This window comes from Anolis sagrei, chromosome 10, assembly GCF_037176765.1.
Source record: "Anolis sagrei isolate rAnoSag1 chromosome 10, rAnoSag1.mat, whole genome shotgun sequence".
Lineage (NCBI taxonomy): Eukaryota > Metazoa > Chordata > Lepidosauria > Squamata > Dactyloidae > Anolis > Anolis sagrei.
Genome location: NC_090030.1, coordinates 12,744,831 through 12,758,928, shown reverse-complemented (window position 1 = coordinate 12,758,928; position 14,098 = coordinate 12,744,831). Strand labels below are relative to the sequence as shown.

The window sequence follows — 14,098 nt, the reverse complement described above, 5'->3', positions numbered from 1 at the left end:
CCTTTAGGACATTTCCATGTTCTTCAGAACCTAGATGTGCAACCTCAGGATCAGTATATGAGAAAGTCAAGCTTTGAGGGCTTCCTTGCTGTGGAAGTCACAACCCTTTTCCTTCACCAGATCAGAGACGAGAAATCCCCAAGACTAAATAAAAAATAGGGGACGTTGTGTGTGAAATGACTAGTTTCTCACCCAAAAGCTGTCAGCTCAATAAAGCCCAGCATATGCCAAAATGGAAGACCGGGGAAGGAGGGGGCCTGATATTATCGTGGCTTTAACGCATCCGCCCCCTGCAATCCTGTCCTAGTGAGATGTTAACACCATTGAGAGGAGCAGTGTTATTTTCGACTAAATTCGGGTACTTCAGGAGAGATACCAATTTCCAGCCGGATTGGACGTCATTAAATGGAAATGATGTAATTATCATGCCGAATGGTTTCTCTGGAGTGGGGACATGTGTATGTGCATGTTGGCGACAGAAAATGGGCTGTGCATGGCCTTTGTGAATCATAAAGCTACTGAAACCGATACTCGCACTCTCTCACACACACATCCCAAGTATATTAAGCGTAATCTTATCTATTTGTAGGGAGTTCTCTCACATATTGGCCAGGAACAGCAAAACTCTCCATTTCTGCCGGTTTGCCAATTCCCAGTGTTTATTTTGCAGGCCTATTTCGTCTGCATTTAAGCTTTTTCTGGGCTCTCAGAGCTCTGCAATTTGAAGCGCAGATCGGAATCGCATGAGAAGTACCCTAGTTTGTTCAGCCCTCTTGAGTTTTCCCCCCTTTCTTTTCTCTCTTTTTCTACAGCTTTAGTTCTACAATGTAAATGGTTCCTGAAACCTATTCAGCGACTTCTGAGCTGAGCATTTCCACCACCCCCCCTTCTCGCAAAGCATTGAGGGATCCTGCATTCAAACGGTTAATTTGCACCATGTTCTCTTTCAAGAAAAAGGGAAACTGTCACCCTGTCATTTCGGAGTCTGACACTAAGCTTGTCAAAAGAGACAGCTGTTAAAATGAATTACTGTTGACACGCAGAGAAACGGCCCTTGCCAGATGTAAAGGACATCTGCGGCAATGAAGTGGTACAGGGTGGCTTTTAAAATGTGGTCATACTGGTATTTGAATAGACTGTCTATGGCATTAAAACATGGCCTTGACTCAGCCTGTTTAAAGCAGCGAACCAGAGCCAATGGGGGAAAAAACACACCGAGAAGTGCTGATCTGTTGCCGTATCCATAACTTATGCCTGAATATGAAAATGGCACCGAGTTGGAGCTATTAAGCTCTTATCTTGTATCCGGGAGGATGTCGTCTTTAAAACACAGCAGGGAAGATAGTGTGCTTCCAGGCCCTCGGAGATGAGGAGAGGCGAGGTGTAAATTCATGAGCTGGATTATGCAGCGAAAGCAGCGAATTTGTTTTCTGCTAACAAACACTCAGGTTAGAAACTGCAAGGGCATTAAAAAGTGGAACGATGGTGTCTAGAAACATGGTTTGGATTGGCATTCTTTATTTCGCTCCTCTTTCCATCTGTTTGTGTATCAGGCTTGGTAGAGAAACAGCTCAAGCGTAATGTATTGACTTTGGGAGTTAAGACTATCAGATGTAGAAGTAAGGCTCACAAGCAGATTTAGAGCTTAGGGTCACAGACAAAAATCAAATTAAAAATCAAAATCCCTTCTAAATGGGAAGACTAGATACTATTTTTAAACACAAGTTCTGTGGGAGGAAGAAAATCGTGATACTGGATTCATATCTTTTCTCAACCTGGGGGTCAGGACCCCTGGGGGGGGGGTCGTGAGAGGGTGTCAGAGGGGTTGCCAAAGACCATCAGAAAACACAGTATTTTCTATTGGTCATCTGGGTTCTGTGTGGAAAGTGAGGTCCAATTCTATCATTGCTGGGGTTCAAAATGCTCTTTGATTGTAGGTGAACTATAAACCCCAGCAACTACAACTCCCAAATTCCAAGGTCTATTTTCCCCAAACTCCGCCAGTGTTCACATTTGGGCATATTGAGTATTCATTCCAAGTTTAGTCCAGATCCATCATTTTTTGAGTCCACAGAGCTCTCTGGATGTAAGTGAACTATAACTCCAAAATGCAAGGTCAATGTCCACCAAACCCTTCCAGTATATTTCTGTTGGTTGTGGGAGTTCTGTGTGCCAAGTTTGGTTAAATCCCATCATTGATGGAGCAAAGTCAATGCCCACCAAACCCTTCCAGTATTTTGGTCATGGGAGTTCTGTGTGCCAATATTGGTTTAGTTCCATCATTGGTGGAATTTGGAATGCTCTTGGATTGTAGATGAACTATAAATCCCAGCAACTACAACTCTCAAATGACAAAACCAATTCCCCCCCCCCCCCCCCAACTCTATCAGTATTCAAATTTGGGCATATTGGGTATTTGTGCCAAATTTGGTCCAGTGAATGAAAATACATCCTGCATATCAGATAGTTACATTACAATTCATAACAGTAGCAAAATTACAGTTATGAAGTAACAATGAAAATAATTTTATGGTTGTGGGGTCACCACAACATGAGGAACTGTATTAAGGGGTCACAATATTAGGAAGGTTGAGAACCACTGTGTTAGACTGATAATGCACTGTTAGACAGGAATGTATTGGCTGTAGCCCTATTGTGCAAAACTGCTTGGAAAATACCGTTCTAATGGACATGTGGGTAAATGTAAAGAAAATGGATTCCCTTGAATCAGCAAAACATTATTCCACTATTACTATAATGAAGTAACTAGCTAGAAGTAACTACTATAATGAAGTAACTAGCATATACTTTTTCCAACAATGTGTAAAAGGTACAACAATCAGTAATATGGAGTGAAACATACATTTGTTAAACTCACAGTACTAATTATTACTATTTCTTTCTTGTAGAAGGGAATTTCCAACAAAATGTATTTATTGGAAATTTCCTTTACAAGAAAGAAAAAGAAACTACTATTTAAAAAGGAAATCTGTTAAAAGAATGTTTTGTTGGAATTTCCCTTCTACAAGAAACAAATAGTAATTAGTATTGCGAATTTAACAAATTTATGTTTCATTGCATTATTACTGTTTGTTGTATCTTTTACAAGTTTTTGGAAAAAGTATATGCTAGTGATTACTTTCTCATTGTTTTGCTAATGGACATGTGGTCACACACCTACTAAAGGGTCAAGTGTGTGATGATGTGGAATTAAAAAGACATGTAAAGAAACTGAGCTGTGGCCATGTGACAGTTGTATCATCCACTTTTGTCCCTGGTTGATGACAAGTGAGCAATGGGTATAAAAGAGGGCAGCAAGAGAAAATTATAAATCACACACCTATCAGAAAATCTTACCTATGGCAACATACACCAAATGGAAAATGTATAGAGCAACACCTGTTGTGGATGTTGAACTTCTCTAAATATCGACAATTCCAGTATTGATGGTTGTTGTTGAATTCATAACAAAAAAATGTTATTTTGTTATAACATTATTATAACAAGCCGGTCAAGCCCCTTCTCACAAGCCCATCTTAACAGCCAGCAGCTGCATTAAAAATTAGGTTTGTTTAGCAGCCAGTTGAGGGACAGGAAGGACATCCAGGCTCCAACTACTTGAGGATGTGTCAATCCAAACCTGGACCCCATCACCATTCCTCATCACAGCCTTGTTCACTGCTGGGAGTGGGCTGGAAAGCCATTCCCTTTATGCCCTAAAGGGAATGGCTTTCCAGTAGCTGAAAAGTCCACTGGCAGCTGAAAAGTCCTCCTGCATGGCAACGTTTTGGTCCCTTCCATCTGAAATATTCTGTGATTCTATAGCATTATCTCAACAAACAATTCCCAGGTATTTTTTGTAAACAAACTTTGAATATGTATTGTCAAAGGCTTTCATAGCTGGAATCACTGGGTTGTTGTAGGTTTTTCAGGCTATATGGCCATGTTCTAGAAGCATTCTCTCCTGACATTTCATCTGCATCTATGGCAAGCATCCTCAGAGGTTGTGAGGTCACAGACAGATAAGCTGAGTCAGAACCATTTAGGGCAGTGGTTCTCAACCTGTGGGTCCCCAGATGTTTTGGCCTGCAACTCCCAGAAAGCTAATAGCTGGTAAACTGGCTGGGATTTCTGGGAATTGTAGGCCAAAACACCTGGGGACTCACAGGCTGAGAACCACTGGTTTAAGGCTTTATAAGCTAAAGCCAACACTTTGAATTGTGCTTGGTAGCAGACTGGCAGCCAGTGGCGCTAGTATAACAGGAGGGTTGTACACTCCCTGTACACCACTCCAGTGAGGAATCTGATTACTGCCCATTTGACTATTTGGGGCTTCCCAACAGTCTTCAAAGGCAGTACCACACAGAGCTCATTGCAGTAGTCTACACAAGATGTAACAAGAGCATGGACCATCTTGGCCAAGTCTGGCTTCTCAAGGTATGGGAGCAACAGGTGCACAAGTTTTTTGAGGAACTCTACATTAGGACCACAATTCTTCACCATATTCATTTTCAATGGCCTAAGAAATCAACTCCCATAACCCAACCAAAACTCAACGAATTTGGTCCAAATGAACATTAGGAAGAACTTCCTGACTGTGAGAGCTGTTCAGCAATAGAACTCTCTGCCCTGGAGTGTGGTGGAGGCTCCTTCTTTGGAGGCTTTTAAACAGAGGCTGGATGGCCATCTGTCAGGGGTGCTTTGAATGCAATTTTCCTGTTTCTTGGCAGAATGGGGTTGGACTGGATGGCCCATGAGGTCTCTTCCAACTCTATGATTCTATGAAAAGTCCATAATGCAAGCAAGTGGGTTGCTTTAGGATGGCATGTCTAGGGCTTCCTCTCGCACTCAATGAGAAATGTTTGTATTGCAGAAGCTTTCGCAAACACAGTTGGGTCAAAAACCCCTCTTTGGCTTGGGATAACTTCCAGACAGCAGACTCTCTTGGGCTACTCTGTGCTTTAGCCCTTTCATAGTCAAACATTTCATAGTTTGTGGAAGCGATTAGCTCAGGTATGGCGAAGAAGAAAGACTAGCAGTTTAAACACAAACTCTGATTGTATCTACTACAGTAACTGATTTACAGAAGTGAGTCTCCCCGGGGGGAAACTTTTCAGCAGGGAAACCCAAGCAGGCTCTTTTTTTTTTCCTCCTCGAAAAATGGAGGAGGGGGTTGCTTATTTATCTTGCTCCTTCGCACTTTGTGCAGTTTCTCTGACGTGAATTAATCTACCCTTTAAAACACCGCCTCTAATAACTAACGTTGTCGCCACATTCGCTGACTCCAGGAAGGATTAATTAAATGAAAAGGGCCAAGAGGAAGCTCTAGCGTCTGATTACTTTTGACCCAGATATTTAGCACTTGCCTTCTGCTGAGACCTCAGAAGTTTCAGGAAGGACTTTCTCCCTCCATCACATGCCTCTCGCTGCGCAGAATTTAAGCTCGAAATAAAGGAAGTACAGACTTTTTAAAAGAGGGGAGCCTGTCTTCCTGCTTATTTGCCGCACATCCCCTTCATTTCATTGCTGATATCCAGGGGAAATAATCCTCTCTTTATACTCCATGCTCTGCAAGACCCTGGTTATGAACCTTTCCAGTAGTTTCTCCCCTTTTCTCTCCTGTGAAGAATTTCTGGTCACTTACCCACTCTTTTGGGCAATGATGGATTGCTATTCACTAGGAAATCCACCACTGCCAATCTCAAATAAAGATTTGGGTTTTATCCCTTGATTCTTTCAATGATCGGACATGTGTTGTGTGTACACATGCATCAGCGTTGACGCTTGATGCACAGGTGTCTGCGGTGGCCGGGAGGGCCTTCCCACAATGAAAACTCGTGCACCATACCTCGTGAAGTCGTGAAGTCTGACTTGACCACAGTGGTCCATGCCTTACCTCTAGACTGGACTACTGCAATGCACTCTACGTGGGGCTACGCTTGAAGATGGCCTGGAAACTCCAACTCATCCAACGTTCAGCAGCCAGATTATTAACGGAGGCAAATTACAGGGAGCGGTCAGCCCCCCTGTTTAAGGAGCTCCATTGGCTGCCGTTTATTTTCTTGTCCCAATTCAAGGTGCAGGTTATCACCTATAAAGCCCTAAATTGTTTGGGACCCTCCTAACTTCGTGACCGCATCTCCACCCACAAACCTACCCACTCTCTCAGATCTTCGGGGGAGGCCCTCCTTTCACCCCTTCCTCCATCATGGTCTCAACTTGTGGGAATGAGGGAGAGAACCTTCTCCGCGGTGCCCCCTCCTCGACTCTGGAACTCACTGCCTGGTGAGATTAGGCAAGTCCCTACCTTAGCAGCCTTCAAAAGGGATCCCAAACCCTGTGACCGTGTACCTCCTTTTGTCGTTCCTCCCACAATGTTGTCCTCTTACTGTATTTCCTTCCGCCTGTGTGAAAGCCTGTCTTCACTACTCCATCTCCTATGAGTTTATCCCTTACAAACATTTCTTTCTCATTTTCTCATCCAGAGTTTTATCATTTTATGTTGTACATAAATTTGTGATTATAAATAATAATAATAATAATAATAATAATTATTATTATTATTATTTATTGCCATGCTTGTGCACATTTTCTAGAAAGGGCTTAAACTTCTCTAACTCAGGTTCTTGACATGAACAAACATTTAGATCAGTATTTCTCAACCTGGTGGTTGGTACCGGGGGGGGGGGGGGATCGCAAGGGGGTATCAGAGGGGTCACCAAAGACCATCAGAAAACACAGCATTTTCTGCTGGTCATGAGGGTTCTGTGTGAGAAGTTCAGCCCAATTCTATCATTTGCGGGATTCAGAATGCTCTTTGATTGAAGATGAACTATAAAACCCAGCAACTGCAACTTCCAAATGTCAAGGTCTATTTTCCCCAAACGTCAGCAGTCTTCACATTTGGGCATACTGAGTATCTGTGCCAAGTTTGGTCCAGATCCATCATTTTTTGAGTCCATAGTGCTTTGTGGATGTAGGTGAACTACAACTCCAAAACTCAAGGTCAATGTCTACCAAACCCTTCCAGTATTATCTGTTGGTCATGGGAGTTCTGTGTGCCAAATTTGGTTCAATTCCATTGTTGGTGGGGTTCAGAGTGCTCTTTGACTGTAGGTGAATCATAAATCCCAGCAATTATAGCTCCCAAATATCAAGGTCTATTTCCCCCAAACTCCACCAGTGTTCACATTTGAGCATATTGAATATCCATGCCAAGTTTGGTCCAGATCCATCATTTTTGAGTCCACAGTGCTCTCTAGATATAGGTGAACTACAACACCAAAACTCAAAATGTCCACCAAACCTTTCCAGTATTTTCTGGTAGTCATGGGAGTTTTATGTGCCATGTTTGGTTCAATTCCATCATTGGTGTGGTTCAGAATGCTCTTTTATTGGAGATGAACTATAAATCCCAGCAACTACAACGCCCAAATAACAAAATCAATCAGGTATCTGTGCCAAATTTGGTCCAGTGAATGAAAACACATTCTGCACAACAGTAGCAAAATTACAGTTATAAAGTAGCAGCGGAAATAATGTTATGGTTGAGGGTCACCACAACCTGAGGAACCGTATTAAGGGGGCATTAGGAAGGTTGAGCAACACTGATTTAGATCCTAGGTAGGGCATAGGTTAACAATGGTGAGCCACTTCAGTGCTCTCTCGCTTCCAATTTCTCATTGAAATGGTTCTTGCTAGTTAGCTTTTAACAAGCCAATGTTTGCCAAACAAACTGGAATACAGAAAACCAGGAACTGGTTCTCATTCACATTATATACTTTGTGACACTTTGTTATCACATCCTACAGATTTCTGGGATTTGGTGAAGTACTCAAATTTATGGCTGAGAATTTTAAATCTCTCACAAAACTACACATACTGAGCAAGAAATGGTAAAATACACCAACTCTGTTGTGGGCATCCATGGGCATTATTTTTATTTTTTTACACTTTTTATTCTTATGTACTTTCAAATTGAACCTCTTCTTTATTCTCTAAGGATGAGAGGATATACCTTGCCCAAGATTCCCCGTGCTATTTAAGATCTACATGAAACTGCTAGGTAAGGTCATCTGGAGTTTTGGAGTTGGGTGTCATCTCTATGCAGATGATACACAACTCTATTTCTCTTTTCCACCTCATTCCAAGGAAGCCCCCCAGTTCCTGGACCAGTGCCTAGCAGCTGTGATGGATTGGATGAGGGCCAACAAAATTAGCCTTAATCCAGACAAGACAGAGGTCCTCCTGGTCAGTCGTGAGGCCAACCAGGATATAGGGTGGCAACCTGTGCTCGACAGGGTTACACTCTCCCTGAGGACACAGGTCTGAAACCTGGAGGTCCTCCTGGACTCAGTGCTGATGCTTGAAGCTCAGGTGTCAGCGGTGGCTGGAAGGGCCTTTGCACAATTAAAACTTGTGTGCCAGCTCAAAAAGCCTGACTTGGTCACGATGGTCCACACCTTAGTCACTTCTAGAATGGACTATTATTTAGATTTATTTATTTATTTATTTACAGTATTTATATTCCACTCTTCTCACCCCACAGGGGACCCAGGGCAGATCACAATGTATATATACGTAGCAAACATTCAATGCCATAGACACACAACATATATAGACAGACACATAGAGGCTATTTAACATTCCAGCTTCATGAGGATATTCTGGCCATCAGGGGAGATGTTGCTTCACTGTCCATTTGAGGACTTCCTCATTCTTTGCATGCTTGCTGGAGATTTTTATGGTGATGTAAATTCGTTAAATTAGCCTCCCTGCATAAGCAATACCTCAATTTCCTACTTGCCAGATGCAACTGTCTTTCGGGCTACACAGGTCAACAGTGAGCTACACAATGGTCGGAAGCTCACTCCGACCCAGGCTGGCTTCGAACTCACGACCTTTTGATCAGTAGTGATCTAATGCAGCTGACTCCCAGCCAGCTGCGCCACAGTCCTGGACTACTGCAATGCACTCTATATGGGGCTGCCTTTGAAGACGGCTTGAAAACTGCAGTTAGTGCAAAGGTCGGCAGCCAGATTACTAACTGGTGGGGCTGGTTATAGGACACATACCATGCCCCTATTAAAGCAGTTCCGTTGGCTGCCGATGGGTTTCCGGGCCCAATTCAGTGGAAATTATTTCCTACAAAGCTCTATACGGTTTGGCTCCAACCTATCTTTGAAAACGCATCTCCTTCTATGAACCGGTATAGGCCTAAGATCTGCTGGGGAGGCCCTCCTCTCAATCCCACCTCTGTCTCAAATGCGGTTGGTGGGGATGAGAGAGAAGCTCTTCTCGGTGTGTCTCCCTGGCTTTGGAATGACCTCTCTAGAGAGACTAGTGTAGCCCCCACTCTACAAGTTTTCCACAAACACCCGAAAACATGGCTTTTTAAACAAGCTTTTGACCATGTTTAGTGATTATTACCTTAATCACTATGTTTGAGGATGTAGTGATTTGCTTCACTTCTGCACTTTATGGGGACTGCTATTGTATACAGTTACTATTTTGTAGCTTACTGGGTTTTATAGTATCTTTAAAATTAATAGGGGTTTTATTGGTGTTTTAAGTATAATTAGATCTATTTTATTGTTATTAATATTTACCTTTCTGTATTCTGTTGTATCTGTATATTGTTGCATTATTGAGTACTTTCTGTGAGCCGGCCTGAGATGGTGGCAGGGTACAAATAAAGCTTTATTATTTATTTATTTATTTATTTATTATCACCTAATGACTTCTATGGAAGAGAATGTATATCTACACTGTAAAAGTAATGCAGTTTGGCACCACATTAACTGCCATGGTTCAATGCTATCTATATAAATAAAAATCTAATGTTCGTTTGTGGGATTGACATAACTCAAAAACCACTGGATGAATTGACACCAAATTTGGACACAAGACACCTATCAGGCCATCAAGTGACCATCGCTCACAAAAGCACAGCAGAAGGGACTTAAAAAGCCAAAAAAGCAAACAGATGCTACAGCGCACATGCAAAAACAACTCAAAACAAACAATAGCACATGGGTTGTTGGGCTTGGTCTCATGTAAGCCGCTCTGAGTCCCTTGGGGAGATGGTGGCAGGGCATAAATAAAGTTATTATTATTATTATTATTATTATTATTATTATTATTATATTCACACTCTATTCTGGACTAGAGTTCCCAGCATCCCCTAGACCAGGCCCTTTGGGGAGGAAGATGATCCAAAGGCACTTTTTCCAAGCCACTTTCTTCTCTTTGGATTTTTGTTGAGAGCATCCCAAATCCCTGCATATTTCCAATTTCCTATTCCTGGACTGCCTCTCCCAGAAACCCTCCAGATAAGGTAGATTGGATAGAGATAGGTAGGTAGTAGGGCTGGGCGGTTTCGTTTTGTTAATTCGTAATTCGTTAATAATTCGTTAATTTTTTCAATTACAAAACGATAACGAACCATTCTGGAGCAATTTTAAAAAAAACGAATTTTTAAACACATTTTGTAAATGCTTTGTATTTCGTTATTGTATTCGTTTCGTTATTGTTCTGAGGTCATTTCGTTATTATTTCCGCATGTCTGGGGCAAGTTTTTTGTTTAATTAGTGGAAAAAAATTATAATATCACACCAACAGTCAACAACAGAGGGAAAGGGAAGCTTCAGAAGTTTTTGGAGGTTTTTTAGCGTATTTCGCGGTCGCGTCCGCCATTAACGAATCGATTCGTTATTGTTTCGGAAATCGATTCGTTAATGTTTTGTAATTTTTTTCACATTTACGAAATTTCGTAAATATCGAACTTTTTAAAAGGAACATTTTGTAATTATTTTAAATAACGAAACGCAAAAACCCCCAAAAAACGAATCGATTTTAGAAACAATTTTTTCCGTTGTTACCCAGGCCTAGTAGGTAGGTATGTAGGTAGATTGATCAGAAGGACTGCTGGGAGCTGCAGTCCAAGAATAGGTAGAGAAGGAAGAAAGGGGAGAAAGAGGAAAGGAAAGGAAAGGAAAGGAAAGGAAAGGAAAGGAAAGGAAAGGAAAGGAAAGGAAAGGAAAGGAAAGGAAAGGAAAGGAAAGGGGGAGGGAGAAGGGAAGAGGAAGAGAAGGAATGAAGAAGGATAAAAAAAAGGGAAGGAAGGAAGGAAAGGGGGTGGGGGGAAGGAGAGAAAGAGGGAGGGAAGGTTAGCCCCAGCAATGCGTGGCAGGTACAGCTAGTCTTATATAAATAAAAATGTAATGTTCATTTGTGGGATTAGCAGAACTCAAAAACCACTGGACAAATTGACACCAGATTTGGACACAAGACACCTAACAACCCAATGTATGTCCTTCACTAAAAAAAATCAATGTTGTCATTTGGGAGTTGTAGTTGCTGGGATTTATAGTTCACCTACAATAAAAGAGCATACTGAACCCCATCAACGATGGAATTGAACTCAGCTTGGCACACAGTTCTCTCATGACCAACAGAAAATACTGGAAGGGTTTGGTGGGCAGTATCCTTTGGTTTTGGAGTTGTAGTTCACCTACATCCAGAGATCACTGTGGACACAAACAATGATGGATCTGGACCAAACTCTACACTACTCAATGTGCCCAAATGTGAACACTGGTGGAGTTTGTGGAAAATAGAATCTTGACATTTGGGAGTTGTAGTTGCTAGGATTTATAGTTCACCTACAATCACAGAGCATTCTGAATCCCACCAACGATAGAATTGGGCCAAACCTCCCACACAGAACCCCCATGTGGGCCACAGCAATGCGTGGCAGGGGACGGCTAGTAGACTAATAAAAGTCGAAGTTTTACAGGTCCATTAGCCTTCTCGGTCAACTAATGCTGGACCTTCACCAAACTGCAAATCCTATGATTAGTGGGGATTAAAGTCCTAGTCCAATGGTCAAACCACTACTTCACCTGGCCGGCTACAAAACTGCACTTTGCACACCCTGATAGAAAACCTTACTCACATAGTTTTGTTATGATTGGAGTCAGTTACTTTAGTGACAAAATACTTGTGTATAACAACACTAAAATGATATCTTCCTTTCTTATGCAGGTAGCCATGGGATCAGACTCCTGGAAAAATATTTTTTTCCAAAAAGAGAGAGAGAAACCCTTAACGGGTAGAATGAGAAAGCAGAAATTGCAGCAGAGACAAAGCAAAGAGAAATGGACCAGGCAATGTCAAAAGGCCAGTATTTTCTCACTGAGTCACCGTACATCTTGCGAGCGGTGATGAACTGAAGCCTGCCAGCCTCTGAAGCGATGACACTTAAGATGAAGAATTGTCACATTCAATATGCAGCCTGACACTGGATGATGCTGAGGAGTTATTGACTGCAACCGAGGCACCTGCAAGGGAGCCAAAGCAAGGCTGCAGCAAAGCAATAGAAGGAAAGTGGACCATCTCCATGGACGAAGGAGGCACAGAAAGGCCTGCAGGCAGACTCTCAGCTGGGACAACCCGGACTAAAAACATCGCAACTAACACAGGGCACTTCCAGATTGGGCAAAAATGTCACTGTATTTGTTACTGCAATTCTAATTTTCAATCTGTATGTATCCAAATGACATTTCTGTTGTTCCAGACCCTTTTCTGCCTATTCACTGCCCTACGACAATATTTTATTCCCACCTTCAGCTATGTTTCATTTACAGTAGAACCTCAACTTTTGCAGGTTTAATTTTCATGAATTTGATTATTCACAAATTTGCCCTCATTAATTCAATGATTTTTTTAAGTTTCCAGATTATTGTGGAAAATTTCAATTGTAAATAACGTAAATAAAGTGTAAATAAAACTAAAAAAAGTTTAATTTATATAAATAAAAATGTAAAGTTCGTTTGTGGACTTAACATAACTCAAAAACCACTGAGTGAATTGACACCAAATTTGGACACAATACACCTATCAGGCCAACGAGTGACCATCACTCATAAAAACATTGATAAACACAGCGGAAGGGACTTAAAAAGCCAAAAAATAAAAATTACATTACAACTAATGTGCAAAACCACACACACGCACACATATATGCAAACACATATACACAAATATATGCACACACATATACACAAATATATGCACACACATATACACCCACAAAACACATATACACAGACTGGACCAGAGCAATGCATGGCAGGGGACGGCTAGTCTATATAAATGAAAATGTAATGATTGTTTGTGGCATTAACATAACTCAAAAACCACTGGACGAATTGATACCAAATTTGGACACAACACACCTATCAGGTGAACGAGTGACCTTTATTCACAAAAACACTGAAAAACACAGCGGAAGGGACTTAAAAAGCCAAAAAATAAAATTTACTTTACAACGTATGTGCAAAACCACACATATATATACACAAACACACATATATACACATATACACAAATATATACACACACATATACACACACAAAACACATATACACAGACTGGGTCACAGCAACGCGTGGCAGGGGACAGCTAGTAAGTCATAAATGCATAAAATGCAAACAATAACAACAACAATTTTATTATGGTCCATAGATCCATCAGGCATAAAATACATGTACTGTATTTTTTGTTTATGTTAGGTATGATCAACAATATTTAGAGTTAAAGTCCGGGTGGCCTAGGACTATTCAAGGGTTTATATATGTATTTGCTTTATTTTTAGCCCACCTTTCTTCTGGTATGTGGATTCAAGGCCGCTAGCATCACATAAGTGGCTTTCCACTTTGGCAGGGGTCATATGTCCCTAAGATTTGCAATGGTGCAGAGCAGATTGTATTCTATATTGATTGATTGATTTAATTTAATTTATATTACATCATTTTCCCAAGATGGGATTCAAGGTGGCTTACAATAATTAAAGAAAGATAGAGCTGAAACATTCATTTACAAAATTTGAAAAAGAATTAAATAATAATATTATTTTTAAAAAAGATTTAAAGAGGCTCATCCACAGTGGGTAGATGCAGTGGATATGTACTGCATTGGTGACACCATTAGAGTTGTGCACAGATCTGTTTTTAGGTGTTTCCTTTGGCCAACCGGTTTCTTTCATTTGTTTGGGTGCATCAAACGGCAAGGGCCCAGCCATTACGGAGTCCCTTC

General features: G+C 41.3%; 1 long non-coding RNA gene across 1 annotated transcript in view; it reads left to right on the top strand.

Annotated features, from left to right (window-relative positions):
- The window catches only part of LOC132763154 (uncharacterized), a 166,426-nt gene extending 153,688 nt beyond the window's left edge, over positions 1 to 12,738 (top strand). Inside the window, exon 4 of the long non-coding RNA XR_010910322.1 lies at positions 12,050 to 12,738. This is a non-coding gene — a long non-coding RNA (uncharacterized lncRNA). The remainder of the gene's footprint in view (positions 1 to 12,049) is intronic.
- The last annotated feature ends 1,360 nt before the right edge of the window (positions 12,739 to 14,098 follow it).